The sequence below is a fragment of the Berghia stephanieae genome, chromosome 10, assembly GCF_034508935.2.
Source record: "Berghia stephanieae isolate SIO BIC M18660-M18661 chromosome 10, UCSD_Bste_1.3, whole genome shotgun sequence".
Classification (NCBI taxonomy): Eukaryota; Metazoa; Mollusca; class Gastropoda; order Nudibranchia; family Aeolidiidae; genus Berghia; species Berghia stephanieae.
The window spans coordinates 13,195,191-13,219,569 of NC_088369.1; the positions used below are offsets into that span (position 1 = coordinate 13,195,191).

At 35.4% G+C, this 24,379-nt stretch overlaps 1 protein-coding gene across 2 annotated transcripts in view; it reads right to left on the reverse strand.

Annotated features, from left to right (window-relative positions):
* Positions 1 to 23,519, reverse strand: part of LOC144980539 (uncharacterized) — a 343,011-nt gene extending 319,492 nt beyond the window's left edge. Inside the window, exon 1 of one of the 2 annotated variants that reach the window (XM_078928199.1) lies at positions 23,303 to 23,519. The gene's annotated coding sequence lies outside the window, so the exon portion shown is untranslated. Of the gene's footprint in view, positions 1 to 12,546; positions 12,904 to 23,302 lie in introns of those variants that run through there. The other variant, XM_078928200.1, reaches the window with a different exon arrangement.
* Between the last annotated feature and the right edge of the window lie 860 nt (positions 23,520 to 24,379).

A 24,379-nucleotide genomic window follows, 5' to 3' on the forward strand; every position in this document is an offset into this window, starting at 1 on the left:
ACATTGCTATCCGGAAGTATATGTTATATTCCTCTCTACTTTTTAGTATAATATCATATAACCTTTACCAGTTTAAAAAGAATCTAGATAATCATTTGATTATTTATATTTTTATTGGACAAGAATTTTATTATAAGTATAATCCTAGTCACCATAATATTTCCGCTTGTTGTTCCACTCTACATTTTAACACTTTTAATATTCTTTGCCAAGTTTTATTTAATTTATTAACATTTGATATTTCTTTTATATATTACCGAATTGTGTTGTGATACAAAATTATAATTTCCACACAAGGATCAATTAAGTATATCTTATCTTATCTTATATTATCTTATAACGGACCAACAAACACAAAACTATGTGTAACCGTGAACGTTTATAGATAGTTCGAAGATGACGTCACTCAAGTCTTTGTTATTGTTTTTTGCCATCCGCGTTTATGAGTAATGCTCACTGAACTGTATTAACCTGACTATAAACGTTCGAGGATACACACAGTTTTGTGTGTTGGTCCGTTAAACTTCTGGATGGCAATGTTATGAGCTTCTTAGCCAAGCGCATAATAATAATAATAATAATAATAATAATAATAATACTTTATTGCATCCCAAAAAGGAAATTTTTTGTACAGACGTGTTATGATTTACACATAAGATAAAAATACAATGGAAATAGGATGTATATATATAAAAAAGGAGCAGCTCTATAACCAGAGCTGCGCTTTATAATATGAATAATTTCAACACTGTAAAATAGTTAAAACTGTCACTATAAATTGAAAATTGAAAAGATTGCAAAACAAATAAATTAATAAATTAATATTTATATTTTTTTAAAGTAAAAATGAGAAATAATTATATAAAATGATTATTGCTTGTTGTTATAAAGCCTAATACTGGACGGCAGAAAAGATTTTCGGTGTCTCTCTGTTTTCGTTGAAATAGAGAAAGGGCGACCACTTCTTTCTGACATAATAATTGATGGTCTTAGTGGATGATACTGGTCATTTAATATTTTAGTTATTTTATTTATACAAAATTTCTCGTATAAAAGATCTACATCGTCAACATCATTTATATAGCGTTTAATGGATTTTTTAATATTTGAATTTATTTTGTTCCTTTCCACTGCTAAGCAATTGCCTCCCCAAGCTGTTATACAAAATGACAAAACACTTTCGATTACTGCTCTATAAAATAATGTGCAGAGGGTTTTATCTATTCTAAACTGAGAGAGTTTTGATAAAAAATATGTACGTCTGCACATCTTATGCCTAATTATTTTCAAGTGTTCATCCCACTTGAGCCTGTCATCAATCGTTACACCAAGGTATTTGTAGTGAGGAACTCGCTGGACGAATTGGTCCTTTAATTTTAACGGTTCTATCGGTTCCTTCACTCTCCTAAAGTCAATCACTAGCTCCTTTGTCTTGCTTATGTTAAGCTCTAGGTGGTGGGCATCACACCAAGACACAAATCTATCAATTTCTTGCCTATAAGCCACTTCGTTGCCATTTGTTATGAGGCCTTGAAGAGCGGTGTCATCTGCAAACTTTATTAAAGGTACACTCAGGTTTTGACTTCTACAGTCATTCGTGTATATTGTGAATAATACAGGGGACAATACACAACCTTGAGGAGCGCCAGTATTTGTAGTTATACAGGAAGATTTGTTCTGCCCTAATTGAACATATTGTGCTCTCTCCGTAAGAAATTCGAGCACCCAAGCAATTATATACTTGTTTAAATTCAGACTAGTCAATTTTTGAACAACCAACTGGGGTTGCATTGTATTGAACGCTGAAGAAAAATCTGCAAAAAGCAATCTGCAATAGCTCCTAGCGTGATCTAGATGCCTGTAGATGTTGTTTGTAAACAGCAAAATGGCATCCTCTACGCCACGTCCTGGTTTGTAAGCAAATTGATGACTATCACTCAATGGCATAAACTGATTCCTAATTTTAATAAGAACAAGTTTTTCTAAAGATTTCATGACTATTGAAGTCAGTGCAACAGGTCTGAGATCGTTCATAGTTTCAAGTTTTTCTTTTTTTGGAACAGGAATAATTTTCGAAGTTTTCCAAATTTCAGGGATTGAAACGCATTGGAGGGACCAGTTAAAAATATGTGTATAAATGGGGGAAAGCTGGTGGGCACATTCTTTTAATAGTTTTCCTTTCAATCCATCCGGCCCAGCAGCCTTCCTCTCGTTTAGTTTCGAAAATACGAATCTCGTTTCCTCTTCACTGACCTCAACAGCCATTTCATCTTCCAAAGCCCTGTCTAATTTATGTTTTTCATTTTCAATATCAAATTTGTTTGCTGTGTCGAAACGTGAATAAAATTTATTTAAAGTTTCAATTTCGATATCTTCTGATATAATCGTGGGCTTTGGATTATAGTTAACAGCAGTTTTAAGCCCCCGCCACGTGTCCCGTATATCCCCAGAAGAAAAGCATTTTTCAATTTTATTTTTGTACTTGTCTCTACAACTAGATATTACCCTCTTTATCTCTTTTTGTTTTGTTTTCAGATCTTTTTTGTTTCCACTAGTATAGAGAGTTTTCTTTTGGTTCAATAAAAGTTTTAGATCTTTTGTTATCCAAGGCTTGTTGTTAGGATAATATTTTATTTCTTTTTTACAAGACACTAGCTGTTCACAGAATTTTAAATACTCACTCACACAGTCATTCAGCTCATCCACACTATCACATGATTCGATAAAAACATTCCAGTCAGTGCATTCAAAACAACCACGCAAATCTTCACACACACTTCCGTTCCAGATCTGTACACTTTTCTTTACTGGTTTTACACGTTTAAAAACAGGGCGGTAGGTGGGGAGTAGCAAGAGCATGCAGTGGTCAGATAAACCTAATGGGGCACGGGGTAAACATTTATAACTATTTTTAATATTACACAGGAATAAATCTAATGTTTTTTTGTCCCTTGTCTCGCAGTCCACGTATTGATGAAGTCCCGGGAGAGTAAAATCGTTACATTGGTTAAAATCGCCAGTGACCATCAATACGGCATCGGGTGACTTAATTTGAATGTCCTGTATTTCTTTCCTCAAAATATTTTTCGCTGTGGTGTTGTCTGATGATGGTGGAATGTAGACGTTGACGATGATGACATGAGTATATTCCCGGGGTAGGTAATATGGTCGTGACGAAACAGTAATAAATTCAATATAATCGTCACAATACATTTTCTTTATCTGACAGTTATTGGGGTGGCACCATTTGTTGTTAATATATGTGCACACCCCACCCCCAGTTCGTTTATTTACATTAGTCCGATCTCCTCGAAATAGTGAATATTGTTCAATATTAAAACATGATGATGGTATGTGAGGAGATAGCCAAGTCTCTGTTAACGCTATTATGGAGGCTTGACGATAGTCACTATTAAAACGACACAGTGAAAACAGTTCATCAATTTTATTTTTCAGTGATCTTACATTACCTGTCACTACACAGGGTAAAAATGGACGAAAAGGCCGTCTGTTAAATTTTGTTTTTATTCCTCCCTTTCTCCCCCTCTTTCTTACTTTAATAAACGATGTGTCAATAGTGGGTGGTGGGGGTGACACGGGTTGGAGGGATCGGAGAGTCTCTGGAGTATAAGTTATCGATAGGCTTATTTTGGCAGTAAAATCACAGGCTAAAACACCATTTATGCTTATAAATATACTAATTAATATAAAAATCAGTATGCAGATGACGTCACTCAGGCCTTTGTTATTGTTTTTGCCATCTGCGTTTTTGAGTGGTTCTCACTAAACTGTATTAACCAGACTATAACAGTTCATGGTTACACAGAGTTTGTGTGTTGGTCCGTTATACTTCCGGATGCCAATGTTGTGAACTCCTTGGCCAAGCGCATTCTATCTATAAACGTTCATGGATACACACAGTTTTGTATGTTGGTCCGTTATACTTCCGGATGGCAATGTCATGGGCTTCTTAGCCAAGCGCATACTATCTATACCAAGGCGCGAACTCCACGGGCGTTCCACATTGCATGGTATGAGTTTAAGTAGAATACTTTCTAGTTCTACCCGCGAGATCAATCGAACGAACACACAAGACTTTCGAGATAGTGTGCCCTTGGCTAGGAAACGCAGCACAACATTGCCATCCGGAAATATAACGGACCAACTCACAAAACTATGTGTAATCTTGGTGGTTTATAGATAGTATGCAGATGACGTCACTCAGGCCTTTGTTATTGTTTTTGCCATCCGCGTTTGTGAGTTGTTCTCACTACACTGTATTAACCAGACTATAAAAGTTCATGGTTACACAGAGTTTGTGTGTTGGTCCGTTATACTTCCGGATGGCAATGTTGTGAACTCCTTGGCCAAGCGCATTCTATCTATAGTCTGGTTAATACAGTTTAGTGAGAATTACTCATAGACGTGGATGGCAAAAAAAAACAATAATAAAGACCTGAGTGATGCCATCTTCATTCTCATTCTATCTATAGATAGTTCGAAGATGACGTCACTCAGGTCTTTGTTATGTTTTTTTTTTTTTTTTGCCATCCGCGTTTATGAGTAATGCTCACTGAACTGTATTAACCCGACTATAAACGTTTATGGATACACACAGTTTTGTGTGTTGGTCCGTTATACTTCCGGATGGCAATGTTGTGAACTTCTTAGCCAAGCGCATTTTATCTATAAACGTTCATGGTTGCACACAGTTTTGTGTGTTGGTCCGTTATACTTCCGGATGGCAATGTTATGAGTACCTTGGCCAAGCGTATACTATCTATATGTGTAAGTTTACATGTTCATTGTCTCGGTGAAAGAAACAAGTGAGAACTAATCACCTATTGGCGGTCTAATACAACAACAAAGAGCAGTATGACGTCAACTTCATTTTTTTTAACATTCCATTGTTTGTAAACAACCATCTATGTTTGTCCGAGCGGATGTGAGGGTGTGTCACGAATCCTATGTTGTTGGGTTTTGTTTTGATTTAATTTGGTACTTTTGGGCGGGGGGGGGGGGGGGGGGGGGGAGGGCATTGTTTGTTTGTCGGGGAGGTTGATTTAATCAAAATAATCAACTTCCCCATGTGTTACCAAAAAAAAAGTAATCATTGGTTAAATATCACAACTGTCACAGCTTGACATGGAGATGACCTTGACATTGCTGTCAACAAAAAAATGTATCCGATAAAAATACGAAAATAAATAACCAGGGGTATCCATTATTATTGGCATCATAGTCGTCGGGGAAATCCACAGGGGACATAACTCCATTACGGCGTCATGAGATAAGAAGTCCATCTCTGGTAATACGTTCTCAGTTACAAACACAGAATAAATTGGTTGTTTGATGGTTTGTTTCGTATTACTATAGTACTCCTACCCCCACCCCCCTCCCTCTCTCTCTTTCTCTCTCTCTCTCTCTCTCTCTCTCTCTCTCTCTCTCTCTCTCTCCTCTCTCTCTCCTCTCTCTCTCTCTCTATCTATCTATCTATCTCTCTATTTTTCTTTCTTTCTCTCTCTCTCTCTCTCTCTCTCTCTCTCTCTCTCTCTCTCTCTCTCTCTCTGTGTGTGTGTGTGTGTGTGTATGTCTGTTGGCGGTGTGTGTCTATCTATCTATATCTATCTATTTATCTATCTATCTATCTATCTATCTACCTCTATTTAACTATCAATCCATCTATCTATTTAATATAAGTATCTCTCCCTCTCTCTCTCTCTCTCTCTCTCTCTATATATATATATATATATATATATATATATATATATATATATATATATATATAATGTAAATTTTCACTCACATTTTTTTTGCCGAGACGACTCGTTTCTGTGTTCCTTACACTTCCTCAGTCGGCGTAATCCATTTACAATGTCCGTAGAAAACTCCAAACGAGTATATGGTTGAGGGGAGTTAGATGGAACCACAAAGAGTGCCCGACAGTTTCTTGGAGCGAATAATTTATTTATTCTCACCTCGTTTTGTTACATTCTCCAACATTTTGTATAACAGCTTGGGGAGGCAATTGCTTAGCAGTGGAAAGGAACAAAATAAATTCAAATATTAAAAAATCCATTAAACGCTATATAAATGATGTTGACGATGTAGATCTTTTATACGAGAAATTTTGTAAAAATAAAATAACTAAAATATTAAATGACCAGTATCATCCACTAAGACCATCAATTATTATGTCAGAAAGAAGTGGTCGCCCTTTCTCTATTTCAACGAAAACAGAGAGACACCGAAAATCTTTTCTGCCGTCCAGTATTAGGCTTTATAACAACAAGCAATAATCATTTTATATAATTATTTCTCATTTTTACTTTAAAAAAATATAAATATTAATTTATTAATTTATTTGTTTTGCAATCTTTTCAATTTTCAATTTATAGTGACAGTTTTAACTATTTTACAGTGTTTGAAATTATTCATATTATAAAGCGCAGCTCTGGTTATAGAGCTGCTCCTTTTTTATATATATACATCCTATTTCCATTGTATTTTTATCTTATGTGTAAATTATAACACGTCTGTACAAAAAATTTCCTTTTTGGGATGCAATAAAGTATTATTATTATTATTATTATTATTATTATTATTTATTATTATTATTATTATTATTATTATTTTTTATTATTATTATTATTATTTTTATTATTATTATTATTATTATTATTAACGTTATTTCACCCAAATCTAAGAATCATCAGGGTGTCCTGGTGTCTGGTAGAAAAGTTGCTGTGTTCTGTCAGTTGACGCCAATGTTGTTTCCTACATCCGGAGACAAACTTCCTGATGATTCCAAGATTTGGATGAAACAATGTTGTTGGAGAAAGTAACGAAACGAGGTATTCGAACTCGGTACCTTTCGGCACGAAGCAAAGACCGTACTACTGAGCCACGCTGCCCCTTGCTGTTGTATATGTGTTTGTGTGTGGATATTTGCTATGGCGGCGAAAACGATTAATTCTGATGTGTATCATGATATCAGTTTAGAGTAAATTGGAACCGCTATTAATTCTTCAATTAAATGTGGAATACGATTATTCTGGCTTAACCAGTTAACTGCCGTACTCTGGAAAAACACGTATTTTAAAAAGTGTGGCCAAAAATAATCGTTCTCCAAATATTGATCGATTTAAATGACCCTCACCTTGGTAAAAAAAAAAAAAGAAAACAAAAATTTGAAACCTAGGACACTTCTGGAAACTTTAGTAAAGTCCCAGGTTTCAGAGTTTTTTTGCCAAGACGAGGGTCGTTTAAATCGGTGGATTATTAGAAGGACGAGTTTTCTGGCCAAATTTTTAAATACGTGTTTTTTCCAGAGTACGGTATTTAGCTGCTTAAATTAAATTATAACAAGATGACACAATTGACGCCAATGAATGAATGACACCCACTTGCTAAGGGAAGTAACTTGAAATATTTCGATTCATAACAAGAAAAGACGGGAAGAATAAAGGAAGCCGCTCAGCCCATATTATTTCCCCCTTCTTTCCCTTGGGAGGGGGGGGGGGGCGATAGCTCATTTGGGATAGAGCACTCGCTTCACGATCAAAAGGTCTGAGATCGATCCCGAGAGCAGTTGAGATTTTTTTTTCTGACCCTCCCCCCAGTCCACCCAGCAGTGATTGAGTAGCTGGGTCTGTTACATCTGACGGAAAGTACTTTGCGATAGACTAGCGTCCTATCCAAAGTACACTCATTACACCACAGTTGAGGTCGACTGATTTTTTTGGGATGGTTTTATTTTCTTTTATTTTTCTTTCTTGCTTTGTCTGGCACCTTTCATACACACTGACTTGTTCAGATCTTTATCTTTTTAAAATGAGTTTTATATGGCGCTATATCCACTAAATGTGCTCAAAGCGCTTTACAAGGGATCCATGAACAACAGCAACATGTAACATGTAGAACGAGACATTACGCCTATTAGGCGCCATTACAATTTTTTTTCCGAAATAAACACCGCTGTTAACGGCCAGGTACTCATTTCACACCCTGAGTACGGTGAGAGAATGTGAGTAAAAGAGCCTTTTCCGAGGACTCAACTATGCGCCGAACGAGGAGGCTCGAACCCAGGACCTTACGATCCGAAAGCGAGTTTCATACCACAAGACCACATCGCCACACAAATTAAATATAGATAGTATACGCTTGGCTAAGAAGCTCATAACATTGCCATCCGGAAGTATAGATAGTATGCAGATGACGTCACTCAGGTCTTTGTTATTGTTTTTTGCCATCCGCGTTTATGAGTAATGCTCACTGAACTGTATTAACCCGACTATGAACGTTCATGGATACACACAGTTTTGTGTGTTGGTCCGTTAAACTTCCGGATGGCAATGTTATGAGCTTCTTAGCCAAGCGCATACTATCTATAACGGACCAACACACAAAACCATGTGTAACCATGAAGTTTTATAGTCTTGTTAATACAGCTTAGTGAGAAGTACTCATAAACGCGGTTGGCAAAAAAAAAACAATAACAAAGACTCGATTGACGTCATCTTCATTCTATCTATACCAACCATCCTTCTTTGGCCCTGTTTTAGTGCATGTGTTCTTGGAGTTTATATAAACAAAGACGATGGAGGGAATAGAAGAAAAAAATGTGTTGATGAAAACCGGGCCTAAAATCATGAAACGTAACAATCGGGAAAGCAAATCTACTTGACTTCATTTTTACCATGACTCATATATATATATATATATATATATATATATAATATATATATATATATATATATATATATATATATATATATGTGTGTGTGTGTGTGTGTGTGTGTGTGTGTGTGTGTGACCCATCGTCTCAAAACGGTATTATGTCGGAACGAACCAGATGCTGAAAGTCGAATTTTTTAAATGTGAAACTGGTCAAAAATATAAATTGTTGCCACTAGCACCCCAAAATATGGTATCCATTCTCCTCAATAAAACATACAAACTCAACACAAGTCTGATACTTTCTGGCTATAAATTCAATTTTCAACATATTAACCAACCGACTTAATACCGTTTTAAGACGAAGGGTCAGATATTTTGTTGATCGTGCGGCTATACGGTCTAATGTGGTATGGCACGCGCTTTCGGATTGGAAGGTGCTTGGGTTCGAGCCTCCTCGCTCGGCGCATAGTTGAGTCCTTGGAAAAGGCTCTTTACTAACATTCTCTCATCGTAATCAGGTGTGAAATGAGTACCTGGCCGTTAACAGCGTTGTTTGTCTCTGTCGGAAAAAAATTGTAATATTCTCCTAACAGGCGTTATGTCTCGTTCTACATGTTAAAATTTGCTGTTGGTCAGGGACCCCTTGTTCAGACCTTTGAGCACGTTTAGTGGATATTGCGCTATATAAAAGCTCAACTTGAATAGAAAAAATGCGTTGATGAAAACCAGGCCTAAAAGGATGAAAGCGCATCTACTTGACTTCATTGTTTCCGTGACTCATATGTTTGGTGGCCCAGCAAAATCGGGTATAAGACGCAAGACACGAAAAGCCGTAGCAGGCTAAAATATATGAATTTGGGGTAAACTATCAAAATTGAGTTTTTTCAGTCAAGATTATCTTTGATTATCGATCTATAAGTGTGTGAAAGCATTTGCATGATAATAAGCCATAAATATTTTTATTTTAATATTTATATGACGTGGGTGTCGATAAACATTGACAAATTTCCATCCAAGTTGATTGCGGAGGATGGGTTTGAACCGACCTCCTTGTACCGAAAATATTTGCCCCTTCGCCGGTCTAAAGCCTCGATTATCGCACATCAATGAAAAGGAAATTCTTTCTTCTCTTGATTATTGCCTTGTGCGCATGGTTATCTTTCTTTGTGTTGGACTGCACATATTATATTTCGTTGTTCGTGCGGCTCTATGTTGTCTAGTGTGGTATGGCCCGCGTTTTCGGATTGGAAGGTCCTTGGGTTCAAGCCTTCTCGCCCGGCGCATGGTTGAGTCCTTGGAAAAGGCTCTTTACTAACATTATCTCACCACATTCTCACTGTGTATATTATATATATATATATATATTGTATATATATATATATATATATATATATATATATATATATATATATATATAATATGGTGATTTTGTAGTCGAATGAACGAACATGTGTGATACTATATATATATATATATATATATATATATATATATAATATATATATATATAGTATCGCAAATGTTCGTTCATTCGACTACAAAATCACCACAACAGTCACACACATAATATCTTGTTCGAAGTTCACACAGAATCACGATAAGCAGAATGAAAAAAATCGGTTTTTAGTTGCCGTTTGAAGACATAGACTTTCACATTAGAGCACTCAGAAGCTACCTTTTATAAATTAACTCACTCAATCCTAGATTTTTTTGCTACTTTTCAAAATTGGAAAAAAAATGTATTAAAAATGAGTATGTACATAGATAGATAGTTTTAGTCAACTATCATTAACATGTAAAAACTAAAAACAATAGCTTTGATACTACGCCTATAATTTGTCTCATAAAAATGTAAAAAAATAGGCGTGGGGTAAAAGTAACCCGAGTAAACTACGGATATAGTCGATGTTCTTCTTCTTCTTCTTCTTCGTCTTGTGGAAACCTCCAATATTGTCGAGGATCACTCCACAGTGATTTACATTTTAAACTTGCTAAAACTCTGCACATAATACTAATTAAAAAAAAAAAAAAAAAAAAAAAAAAAAAAAACATAGATTAAAAAGTCACGTTGTGAACTCTAGCAATCGCGTGAAGGCATGTTGGCAACCGTTTTCAGCCACTTCAGCTGGGAGGCTATTCCATCGTCGGGTAGTGTTAGGGTTGAGTGAGTGAAATAATCAAAGGATCCATCATTATGCCATAGCAAATATTCTAAATAACCTTTTGAGTCAACGGGTGATAGAATTACCCTTCATTTAAGAAAGGTTTGCAAGTTACTCGAATATCAATGTTTAAAAAAAATAGTTTTATCATTTTTAGATTTGCCAGTAATTCTGTACTCGAAAGCAAATATTTAACGTGTGCTTGTCTATAGATAGTATGTAGATGACGTCACTCAGGCCTTTGTTATTGTTTTTGCCATCCGCGTTTGTGAGTTGTTCTCACTAAACTGTATTAACCAGACTATAAAAGTTTATGGTTACACAGAGTTTGTGTGTTGGTCCGTTATACTTCCGGATGGCAATGTTGTGAACTCCTTGGCCAAGCGCATTATATCTATAGATAGTTCGAAGATGACGTCACTCAGGTCTTTGTTATTGTATTTTGCCATCCGCGTTTATGAGTACTGCTCACTGAACTGTATTAACCTCACCATAAACGTTCATGGATACACACAGTTTTGTGTGTTGGTCCGTTATACTTTCGGATGGCAATGTTATGAGCTACTTAGCCAAGCGCAAACTATCTATACAGAAAAATGTTAACCCCAATTAGGCTAAAGAATAGCATTGGAGTATTTTTGTGGAGAATGTTAAGAAAACAACTTTTGGCACAGTCTTATATGTATATTTTGTGAGTGTGGGTGTGTGTGTGAGAGAGTGAGAGTGTGTGTCTATGTGAGAGAGTGTGTGCGTATGTGAGAGTGTGTGTGTGTATGTGAGAGTGTGTGTGTGTATGTGAGAGACTGTGTGTGTGTATGTGAGAGAGAGTGTGTGTGTATGTGAGAGAGAGTGTGTGTGTATGTGAGAGAGTATGTGTGTGTATGTGAGAGAGTGTGTGTGTATGTGAGAGAGTGTGTGTGTGTATGTGAGAGTGTGTGTGTGTATGTGAGAGAGTGTGTGTGTGTGTATGTAAGAGAGAGAGTGTGTATGTGAGAGAGAGAGTGTGTGTGTGTTAGAGTGTGTGTGTTTTTATTCGTTCATAAAATATATTTGTTCTTAAATGCCATCCTTAAGCAAGAAGTTTTGTCATAATATTGACATAAATCCATTCAGACAGTCACGCCTAACCCGTTGTGTCAAAGGTCTAAGGTCAAAGGTCTTATAAATACATGGACCAATTGGAGTCCATACAGTTTTATGACAATTATTCCCTTTGAAAGGGACTCAATGTTTGTTTTTGTTTTTTAAACCAGAAAAATAACCCCACCAATATATATTATATATATATATATATAATATATATATATATTATTATAAAATATATAGATATATACGAACTAAACAGTGACATTTTTTAGAAAGACTGGATAAGATAGTGGTGATGATGTTGATGATGATGATGTTGATGATGATGATGATGATGATGATGATGATAATGGTGGTGGTGGTGGTGGTGGTGGTGGTGATGTTGCTGCTGCTGATGATGATGATGATGATAATGATGATGATGATTATGATGATGATGATGATGATGATGATGATAATAATAATAATAATAATGACGATGATGATGATGATGATGATGATGATGATGATGATGTTGAAGCGATGATAACGACATCGATAACGATGATGATGACGAAGACGACGCCGATTATTATCGAATAACGTCAACTTGACAACATATCTTCATATTATCACTCACCCTAGTTGGAAATGAATCCACATGAATGAAAAGTCACGTGAGAAAACCACATGGGAATCAATGTACACGTCACTCATTTAGGGAACCCAGTGGCCGCGATATTTATTGATTGTTATGATCTGATGTCGTGATCATCAAATATTGTTTTCCATCAAACTTTTATCGTGTTATGAAATACACCAAGAGTGTTATCCATCAAACTTATATCGTGTTACGTCAAGATTGTTATCCATCAAACTTTTATGGTGTTATGAAACACACCAAGAGTGTTATCCATCAAACTTTTATCATGTTGTGAAATACATCAAGAGTGTTATCCATCAAACTTTTATAGTGTTATGAAATACATCAAGAGTGTTATCCATCAAACTTTTATCGTGTTGTGGAAATACATCAAGAGTGTTATCCATCAAACTTTTATTTTGTTATGAAATACATCAAGAGTGTTATCCAACAAACTTTTATAGTCTTATGAAATACATCAAGAGTGTTATCCATCAAACTTTTATCGTGTTGTGAAAATACATCAAGAGTGTTATCCATCAAACTTTTATAGTGTTATGAAATACATCAAAAGTGTTATCCAACAAACTTTTATAGTGTTATGAAATACACCAAGAGTGTTATCCATCAAACTTTTATCGTGTTGTGGAAATACATCAAGAGTGTTATCCATCAAACTTTTATAGTGTTATGAAATACATCAAGAGTGTTATCCATCAAACTTTTATAGTGTTATGAAATACATCAAGAGTGTTATCCATAAAACTTTTATCGTGTTATGAAACACATCAAGAGTGTTATCCATAAAACTTTTATTTTTTTTAATATATTTAAAAAATTGAGCTTTATATAGCGCAACATCCACTAAATGTGCTCAAAGCGTTTTATAGTGCTTTGAAATACATCAAGAGTGTTATCCATCAAACTTTTATCAAGTTTTGAAGTACATCAAGAGTGCTATCCATCAAACTTTTACCGAGTTGTAAAGTACATCAAGAGTGCTATCCATCAAGCTTTTATCGAGTTGTAAAGTACATCAAGAGTGCTATCCATCAAACTTTTATCGAGTTGTAAAGTACATCAAGAGTGTTATCCATCAAACTTTTATCGAGTTGTAAAGTACATCAAGAGTGCTATCCATCAAACTTTTATCGAGTTGTAAAGTACATCAAGAGTTCTATCCATCAAACTTTTATCGAGTTGTAAAGTACATCAAGAGTGCTATCCATCAAACTTTTATCGAGTTGTAAAGTACATCAAGAGTGCTATCCATCAAACTTTTATAGTGTTATGAAATACATCAAGAGTGTTATCCAACAAACTTTTATAGTGTTATGAAATACATCAAGAGTGTTATCCATCAAACTTTTATAGTGTTATGAAATACATCAAGAGTGTTATCCATCAAACTTTTATCGTGTTGTGGAAATACATCAAGAGTGTTATCCATCAAACTTTTATAGTGTTATGAAATACATCAAGAGTGTTATCCATCAAACTTTTATAGTGTTATGAAATACATCAAGAGTGTTATCCATAAAACTTTTATCGTGTTATGAAATACATCAAGAGTGTTATCCATCAAACTTTTATAGTGTTATGAAATACATCAAGAGTGTTATCCATAAAACTTTTATCGTGTTATGAAACACATCAAGAGTGTTATCCATAAAACTTTTATTTTTTTTTAATATATTTAAAAAATTGAGCTTTATATAGCGCAACATCCACTAAATGTGCTCAAAGCGTTTTATAGTGCTTTGAAATACATCAAGAGTGTTATCCATCAAACTTTTATCAAGTTTTGAAGTACATCAAGAGTGCTATCCATCAAACTTTTACCGAGTTGTAAAGTACATCAAGAGTGCTATCCATCAAGCTTTTATCGAGTTGTAAAGTACATCAAGAGTGCTATCCATCAAACTTTTATCGAGTTGTAAAGTACATCAAGAGTGCTATCCATCAAACTTTTATCGAGTTGTAAAGTACATCAAGAGTTCTATCCATCAAACTTTTATCGAGTTGTAAAGTACATCAAGAGTGCTATCCATCAAACTTTTATCGAGTTGTAAAGTACATCAAGAGTGCTATCCATCAAACTTTTATAGTGTTATGAAATACATCAAGAGTGTTATCCAACAAACTTTTATAGTGTTATGAAATACATCAAGAGTGTTATCCATCAAACTTTTATAGTGTTATGAAATACATCAAGAGTGTTATCCATCAAACTTTTATCGTGTTGTGGAAATACATCAAGAGTGTTATCCATCAAACTTTTATAGTGTTATGAAATACATCAAGAGTGTTATCCATCAAACTTTTATAGTGTTATGAAATACATCAAGAGTGTTATCCATAAAACTTTTATCGTGTTATGAAATACATCAAGAGTGTTATCCATCAAACTTTTATAGTGTTATGAAATACATCAAGAGTGTTATCCATCAAACTTTTATAGTGTTATGAAACACATCAAGAGTGTTATCCATAAAACTTTTATTTTTTTAAATATATTTTAAAAATTGAGCTTTATATAGCGCAACATCCACTAAATGTGCTCAAAGCGTTTTATAGTGCTTTGAAATACATCAAGAGTGTTATCCATCAAACTTTTATCAAGTTTTGAAGTACATCAAGAGTGCTATCCATCAAACTTTTACCGAGTTGTAAAGTACGTCAAGAGTGCTATCCATCAAACTTTTATCGAGTTGTAAAGTACATCAAGAGTACTATCCATCAAACTTTTATCGAGTTGTAAAGTACATCAAGAGTGTTATCCATCAAACTTTTATCGAGTTGTAAAGTACATCAAGAGTGCTATCCATCAAACTTTTATCGAGTTGTAAAGTACATCAAGAGTTCTATCCATCAAACTTTTATCGAGTTGTAAAGTACATCAAGAGTGCTATCCATCAAACTTTTATCGAGTTGTAAAGTACATCAAGAGTGCTATCCATCAAACTTTTATAGTGTTATGAAATACATCAAGAGTGTTATCCAACAAACTTTTATAGTGTTATGAAATACATCAAGAGTGTTATCCATCAAACTTTTATAGTGTTATGAAATACATCAAGAGTGTTATCCATCAAACTTTATCGTGTTGTGGAAATACATCAAGAGTGTTATCCATCAAACTTTTATAGTGTTATGAAATACATCAAGAGTGTTATCCATCAAACTTTATAGTGTTATGAAATACATCAAGAGTGTTATCCATAAAACTTTTATCGTGTTATGAAATACATCAAGAGTGTTATCCATCAAACTTTTATAGTGTTATGAAATACATCAAGAGTGTTATCCATCAAACTTTTATAGTGTTATGAAACACATCAAGAGTGTTATCCATAAAACTTTTATTTTTTTAAATATATTTTAAAAATTGAGCTTTATATAGCGCAACATCCACTAAATGTGCTCAAAGCGTTTTATAGTGCTTTGAAATACATCAAGAGTGTTATCCATCAAACTTTTATCAAGTTTTGAAGTACATCAAGAGTGCTATCCATCAAAATTTTACCGAGTTGTAAAGTACGTCAAGAGTGCTATCCATCAAACTTTTATCGAGTTGTAAAGTACATCAAGAGTGTTATCCATCAAACTTTTATCGAGTTGTAAAGTACATCAAGAGTGCTATCCATCAAACTTTTATCGAGTTGTAAAGTACATCAAGAGTGCTATCCATCAAACTTTTATCGAGTTGTAAAGTACATCAAGAGTGCTATCCATCAAACTTTTATCGAGTTGTAAAGTACATCAAGAGTGCTATCCATCAAACTTTTATCGTGTTAAGAAACACATCAAGAGTGTTATCCAGCAAACTATTATCGTGTTTTGAAACAGATCATTCTTATTTTTGAGTGTAAAAATAGAAATATGATTAGATTTCAGATGCACCTCCAGCACTTTTCTGCAGTACTGTAGAAAAATACGTAGATGGGTATTTCAAATTTTGTCTTAAAATCTCATTCTTCAAATATCGATCGATTAAAATGAACCTCGTCTTGCTAAAAAAAAAAAAAACGATTAAACCTCGGACTTTACGGGAGATTGAGTGTTCTGGCGAAAATTAAAAATGTTTAATTGTTTATAATTTATTTATTTATTATTATTATCAATATTATTATTTATTATTATTATTATTATTATTATTATTATTATTATTATTATTATTATTATTATTATTATTATTATTATTATTATTATTCATTATTATTATTATTGTTATTATTATTATTATTATTATTATTACTATTATTATTATTATTATATTATTATTATTATTGTTATTATTTTTATTATTATTATTATTATTATTATTATTATTATTATTATTATTATTATTATTATTATTATCATTATTATTATTGGTGATTAGATCTCGCTAAATTAGATCAATAAGACTATACACGTTCATACAAAGTTTTGTTTCTTGGTACGTTATATCCGATTGGGTGGATATTATGAGTATTTTACCTAAACGCATAGCATCAATATATCGTTCCCATTGAGCTGTACAATACGTTAGCAATGTATATGTAGATAAACTTGATAATTGATAAAGTCGATAAATACAAAAGATCAAATCGATGCCTTGATAATAGAAGTAGGCTACACATTATCGTAGATACAAACAACATTATGTCAAGTTGGTTCAATAGATAGAATGCGCTTAGCCGAGGAGTTCACAACAATGCCATCCGGAAGTATAACGGACCAACACACAAACTCTGTGTAACCATGAACTTTTAAGGTCTGGTTAATACAGTTTAGTGAGAACAACTCACAAACGCGGATGGCAAAAAACAATAACAAAGGCATGTGTGACGTCATCTTCGACCTATCAAAAGATAGAACTAAGATGACATCACTCAGGTCTTTGTTATTGTTTTTCGCTTTATGAGTAATTTATGAAACTGGGAATAATTTTATATAGATATTATGAGCTTAGCTTAGAAACTCACAACATTGCCATCCGGAAGTATAACGGGTCTTATTGGGTTTTGTTTTTTTTTTTTTTTTTTGCCATCCGCGTTTACGAGTAATTCTCACTAAACTTTATTATCCAGACTATATACGTTCATGGTTACACATAGTTTTGTGTGTTGGTCCGTTATATAGATAGAATGCGCTTGGCCAAGGAGTTCACAACATTACCATCCGGAAGTATAACGGACCAACACACAAAACTCTGTGTAACCATGAACTTTTATAGTCTGGTTAATACAGTTTAGTGAGAACAACTCACAAACGCGGATGGCAAAAAACAATAACAAAGACCTGAGTGACGTCAACTTTGAACTATCTATAGTCAGGTGAATACGGTTTAGCGAGTATCCACAGATTGCACGAGAATTCATTTTATCCAAACACATTTTATTCAAAACTACAAAGTAGACAGCACAGCACACTATGTGTATCTCCCGTGTCAATCATGAATATTAATAAATACAACACCAACCAAATAATATTATATTATTATTATTATTATCACAAACTGATAACTGGGTTATTCTTGTTTACACAGAATAAGTGCCCGTCATTGAAGTGATTAACACACACATAATAAATAGCTTTATCAAATTCATAGAACACATCCATTGTTTTGTTTTGTTGGAGGGTTTTTTAATATGTAACCTATCGTGATAACACAGTATAATTTTGTAGGTGTGAATCAGAAACCAAAACGTAAAGATAGAAAGAAAAAAACTTGAGCTTTTATATAGCGCAATATCCACTAAACGTGCTCAAAGCGCTTCACAAGGGCTCCCAAGCCAATAGCAATACTTAACATGTAAGACGCCTGTTGACGATGTTACATTTTTTTTTTGTCGACAGAGACAACGTTGATAAAAGCCTGGTACTCATTTTACACCTGAGAGACTGTGAGTAAATAGCCTTTTCCAAGGACTCAAATATGCGCCGGGATTCAGAGCGGGATTCGAACCCAGGACCTTCCGGTCCGAAGGCTAGTGTCATACCACAAGACCACATAGCCTCAAGTGACAATGATGAGAAATATGAAATGTTGAGATAATACATTTTATGAAATTTTTAATATCCATTCATTCTCCTCAATAAAATGTATAGATAGTATGCGGTTGGCTAAGAAACTCACAACATTGCCATCCGGAAATATAACGGACTACCAACACACAAAACTGTATGTAGCCTTGAACGTTTATAGTCTGATTGATACGGCTTAGTGAGAATTACTCATTAAAATGTCTGGCTGAAGACAATAACAAAGTCAACTGAATGACGTCAACTTCGTTCGATCTATAGAATTATATTATCTTTTCTTCAAGCAACACAGTGGTTCACAATCGATATAATGACGAGGTCAAAAATAAACAGGTCTCAATACTGATTAATTAATCAAAGCAATCAATGACTTAACTCACTCATCCCTAACACCGACCATATCCGTAGTAAACCCGGGGTTACTTTTACCCCATGCCTATTTAATTTATTACATTTTTTCTGAGACAAATTATAGGCGTAGTATCAAAGCTAATGTTTTTAGTTGTTACGTGTTAATGGTAGTTGAATAAAACTATCTATGTACATGCTCATTTTTAACACATTTTTTCCAATTTTGAAAAGTAGCAAAATCTCTAGGATTGAGTAAGTTAACACAACAACACACAACCAAAGTCGTAATTCCTTCAGAGCTATGAAAAGGCTCATGGAGCAGGATCTATCACGGTTTCTACAACAACGTGACACGGTCACTAGCAATTGCTTGTTTTCCTTTGGATACTACATCAGTCTATCGTAAAGTAAAACATTCCGTCATATCTAACAGACCCAGCTACCCAATCGCTGCATGGCTGACAGGTAGCGGTGGGTGGGTGGGGGGGGGGGTGCTTAGAAAAAGATTTCGTCTTTGCCTGGAATTGATCTCGGTACCTTTACGTGTATAGCAAGTGCTCTACCAACTGAGCTATCGGGACCCGCAATGAATGAACACGATTGATTCAAAATGAAAAACCATATTATTAGATGTGACGCACCTCTACAAACGGGTATTATTTCAGCGTAAACTTCAGGTTAAAAAAATAATGACTAAAACATTAACCAGCTAACTGTCGTACACTGAAAAAAAAACTCGTATTTAAAAATTTGGCCAGAAAACTCGTCCTTCTTTTATCGATCAATTTAAGTGACCCTCATCTTAGAAAAAAAAACTTTCAAACCTGTGACTTTAAGGAAGACTTCTGGAAATCACAGGTTTGAGAGTTTTTGCAAAGATCAGGGTCGTTTAAATCGATCGGTTTTCGAATGACGAGTTTTCTGGCCAAATTTTTAAATACGGGTCTTTCCGGAGTACGGCAATGCGATTCAGTAGTCTGATGTCACGCCACCCGGCAACGGCGGCCATCTTGGTTCTAAACAAAGAAAATCATTACTTTTTATTCTTCATGCTGGCTACAACTTTTCATATGCCTTGTGATCAGAATGTGTAAAAGTCAAAACATGATCAAATGTATGTGTTTTTTTTCCTTTGGATACGCTTTTATGCTCGTCGGAGAAATATTTCATACGGGCGTCCGCCATTCTTCCGATAGTTTAGAGCCAGTGTTACTAAGTTACCATGCGTCATTAGGAAGGAAGTGACGTTACGACTAGTGCCGCGCTGAAGACCGGTCTAGACCGCGGTCCGACGGTCTTTTAGCTGTGAACCGAAGACCGATCCCAGAGGGGAAGACCGGCGCCGGTCCTCACTTCTTATCACCTTTCAACTAGTGCGGGGCGGTCCTTGCAAGGACCACGGTCCTACGGTCTCGCGCCATAGCCTACTACTTCCCCAGCGATTCGTTGCTTCGGTTGCCTATCTTCCACCAATCACCACCCATCCCACTTAATTAATCGCACCCACCCCCCTTTGCCATACACTAAACGACACAGACGACCATACAGGCAGACGACCACCAACCTCCACTCCGCAAACCGCCCTTTCGTGTGTGAGATGGGGGGAACAGGAGGCGCACGCCTTGGACGATTCCATTATACGGGGTAAATTTCAAAATTTACTACACCATAATGATCGCAATGACAATGATCTATGGTGAAGGCATGACCCCTCTTCTCTAATGGGTTATTGTTTGAAATGTATGTGACTACAAAAGATGTGTGTGTTTGTGTGTGTGTGTGTGTGTGTGTGTGTGTGTGTGTGTGTCGAACCTAGCAAGTAGCAAATCCGATTTTTTGTTTTCTTTTGTCCATCTCTTGTCACCACTCCTTTCTATCGCAGTGTTGTCATTTAAAATAATACAATAATATTAAAATTTCGTTTGGTGTTTTTACTAATCAAATAATATGAGTTTCATTAGTTTCTTCCTTCCAAAAAACCCAGTTATAACGTCTAAATTTTAAAAAAGTCCAATAGAATATTTGGGGACCCCGATAGCTCAGTTGATAGAGCACTCTCTTTATACGCAAAGGGCCAGAGATCGATCCCGGGTGCAGTCGATTTTTTTCTGAATCCCTGTCTACTCAGCAATGAATGGGTAGCTGAGTTTGTTAGATCTGGTGAAAAGTCACCATCGACCCCTCTTATCACCTCATCCACCCCCTCTTATTATAACTTCACGTCTCTCTCTTACTCTTCAATGCTCGCTGCCCTCTAATGTGTGTGTGTGGGGGGGGGGGGGGGGGGGGGGTAGGAGTTGCGTGTGTGTATCAACGCCACGAACAACTCGATCAACGCCTTGGGCGATGCCATTATCTCCGTTAATGGGGATAAATTTCAAATTTTATTAAATTATCGAAGTAGCAATGAAGTACGGTGAGCAAATAAAGAAGGCATCACCCCTCTTCTCTAATTAGGTTACAATTTGAAATGAGTGTGACTACTCCGTGTGTTTTACTCCTGTAGGCCACGGTTTTCATCGTGTAGCGGTCTTTAACGGTTCAAGAATGAACGAGCCCACTCTCTCAAAGGTCAAACCGGTTCGAATTTCCAACAGTCTCTCAGGAATGTTCAATGTCGAAAAGGACCGGTCTTAGGACCGGTCCTTGCGGTCTTCATTTCCCAAGGACCGTAGGACCGTGGTCCTTAAGCTTGCCAAGGACCGCCCCGCACTAGTTACGACTGTTGAAGAATATTTAGCTGGTTAAAATGATTTAGCATTAATTATAACATCATCGTTTTACACACTTGATACTTTGGGATATCAACGAGCATTTTGAATGTTTTCATCTTCGGCACGGGAAGCAGGAGTCGTGACGTCACACTTTCCTATCTTCCGGTTCAAAACTCATCGGAAGTGTGAATCATTCCTCCGGACAATGAATATACAGAAAACAGGTTACGTTTTGCACCATAATTTGGTCATAACTATTTTAGTAGCAGGATGTATTCTTATGATGGCGGACGTAAAAGAGCGAGGATGGATGATCTTAATTGACGAACTGCATTTATTTAATTTAGGCTAGAAAATAAAAATAAATAAAATAAATAAAATTCCCTTTAGTCATCCCATAGGGGAAATTTGTCTGTAGGGTCTATTCCAAGGGAAGACTGGAATAACAATAGTGCAGCGCCGCAAAGTGAGCTAAGGCTAGTTTAGGCGACTTGTTCAAGACCACATAACGCGGCGGGTAGTCGAACTCGGTACCTTTCGGGTACGAAGCAAAAGCCATACCGCTGAGCCACGCTGTCCCATTATTCCTCCGGACAATGTATATACAGAAAAATAGATTACGTATTGCATCCTAATTGGGCATAACTATTTAAGTAGTAGGATGTATAGATAGAACGAAGTTGACGTCACTCGGGTATTTGTTTGTGGAGTTACACAGAGTTTTGTGTGTTGGTCTGTTAAACATCCGGATGGCAATGTTGTGAGCTTCTAAGTCAAGTGCATTTATTTATAGATAGAATGCGCTTGGCCAAGGAGTTCACAATATTGCCATCCGGAAGTATAACGGACCAACACACAAACTCTGTGTAACCATGAATTTCATAGTTTGGTTAATACAGTTTAGTGAGAACAACTCACAAACGCGGATGGCAAAAACAATAACAAAGGCCTGAGTGACGTCATCTGCATACTATTTATATATTACAGATTCTTATGCTCATGGGCGAAAAACAGCTAGGATGGATGATCTTATTTATTGACGAACTGCATTTATTTAATTTAGGCGCAGAAAATAAATCGACGGTATCTAAAATGGACCCTCCTCAGATTGGTGGCTGTAAATTTATATTTCATCGACGTGTGTGTGTGTGTGTGTGTGTGTGTGTGTGTGTGTGTGTGTGTGTATATATATATATATAATATATATATAATATATATATTATTATTATTATTATTATTATTATATGATAAAAAAGAAAGAAAAGAAAAGAAGAAGAAGAATAGAAAGAAGAAGAAAATGAATGATAATATTAATAATAATATATGATATATGATGATGATGATGATGAATGTATGATGAATAATCATAGTAAATGAATAAAATAATAATAGATAATTAATATATAATATATAATAATAATAAATTAATAATAATAATAATAATAAAATAATAATAATAATGATTAATGATAATGATGAATGATGATTATAATAATAATATATAATAATAATAATAATAATAATAATAATAATAATAATATAATATAATAATAATGATAATAATAATAATAATAATAATAATAATAATAATATAATAATAATAATAATAATAATAATAATAATAATAATAATAATAATAATAATAATACTGTACATACAGATAATAGAATTGACAACACACGCGTCCTGACATTGAACAATAATTCCGTAGGTATCCACATTGAACTGAATGGAACGAGGATCAAGACACGAGATGACGAGGAGGAAATAACACCATCACCATCACCGTCATTATTATCATCGTCTCTTTCTCTTTCTTCACTACTATAGATACTACTACCGGCTCATTCTTCGTTCGATGATTTGGCTGTGTATGTCGAAAAGTTCGCGCGCGTCGCGTCGCGTTGCGTTACGTCGCGTTTCGTCGCGTCACTACTACTACTGTGAGTCTCTGCACACGTGTCTAAGTATAAGGCGACGAACGACGTGACGTTGGTTACGCGCGTGTGAGTTTTTTCGACATTGAATGAAAGATGAACACTCCTATGATATGTCTAGGTGTGGATTTGTAGTATATATACGTACGTAATTCGTAATAATATTGTTGGCATGTGGTGAAAGTAGTCTTATCTTGTCTTCCAGAATCATGAGGTCCATGACACACTCACTAATCTGTGGTCCATGGAGCCGGAGTTTTTCCCGGTTTCTATCGCGTGAAATGGACAATAGAAACTGCTTGCTACCAGAGTCTACTTATAATACCTCTGTAGATGTTACTGCTTGCTACCATCTGGATAGGACACTAGTCTATTATTGCAACGTCCTTTCTGTCAGATCTAAGAGATCCATCTACCCAATCACTTCTGGGTGGACGGATGTAAACGCTGTGTGTATGATCGTGACGTGAAATGCCTTTCCCAAGGAATAAAGCTCTTTACCTACCGGCATACAGAAATATAATGCAAATGTATCAGTGGGAACTTGAAATGAATCCAATAGTCTAGCGTTGATATCTTACGCAAAACTATGCAGGACGACTAAGGGCTAACCCACACCGGAGACTGCCGTCCTCCGCCGTCTTCCGGATAAAGACGTCGGGCACGGACAAAATACTAAAAATAAAGAGAAGAGCAGCTAGACCTACCCATACCAAGCACCCGACGTCCTCTGTCGTTTGTTTGTTCTTTTATGTGTTTGGTATGGGTAGGTCGAGCGGCTCTTCTCTTTATTCCTAG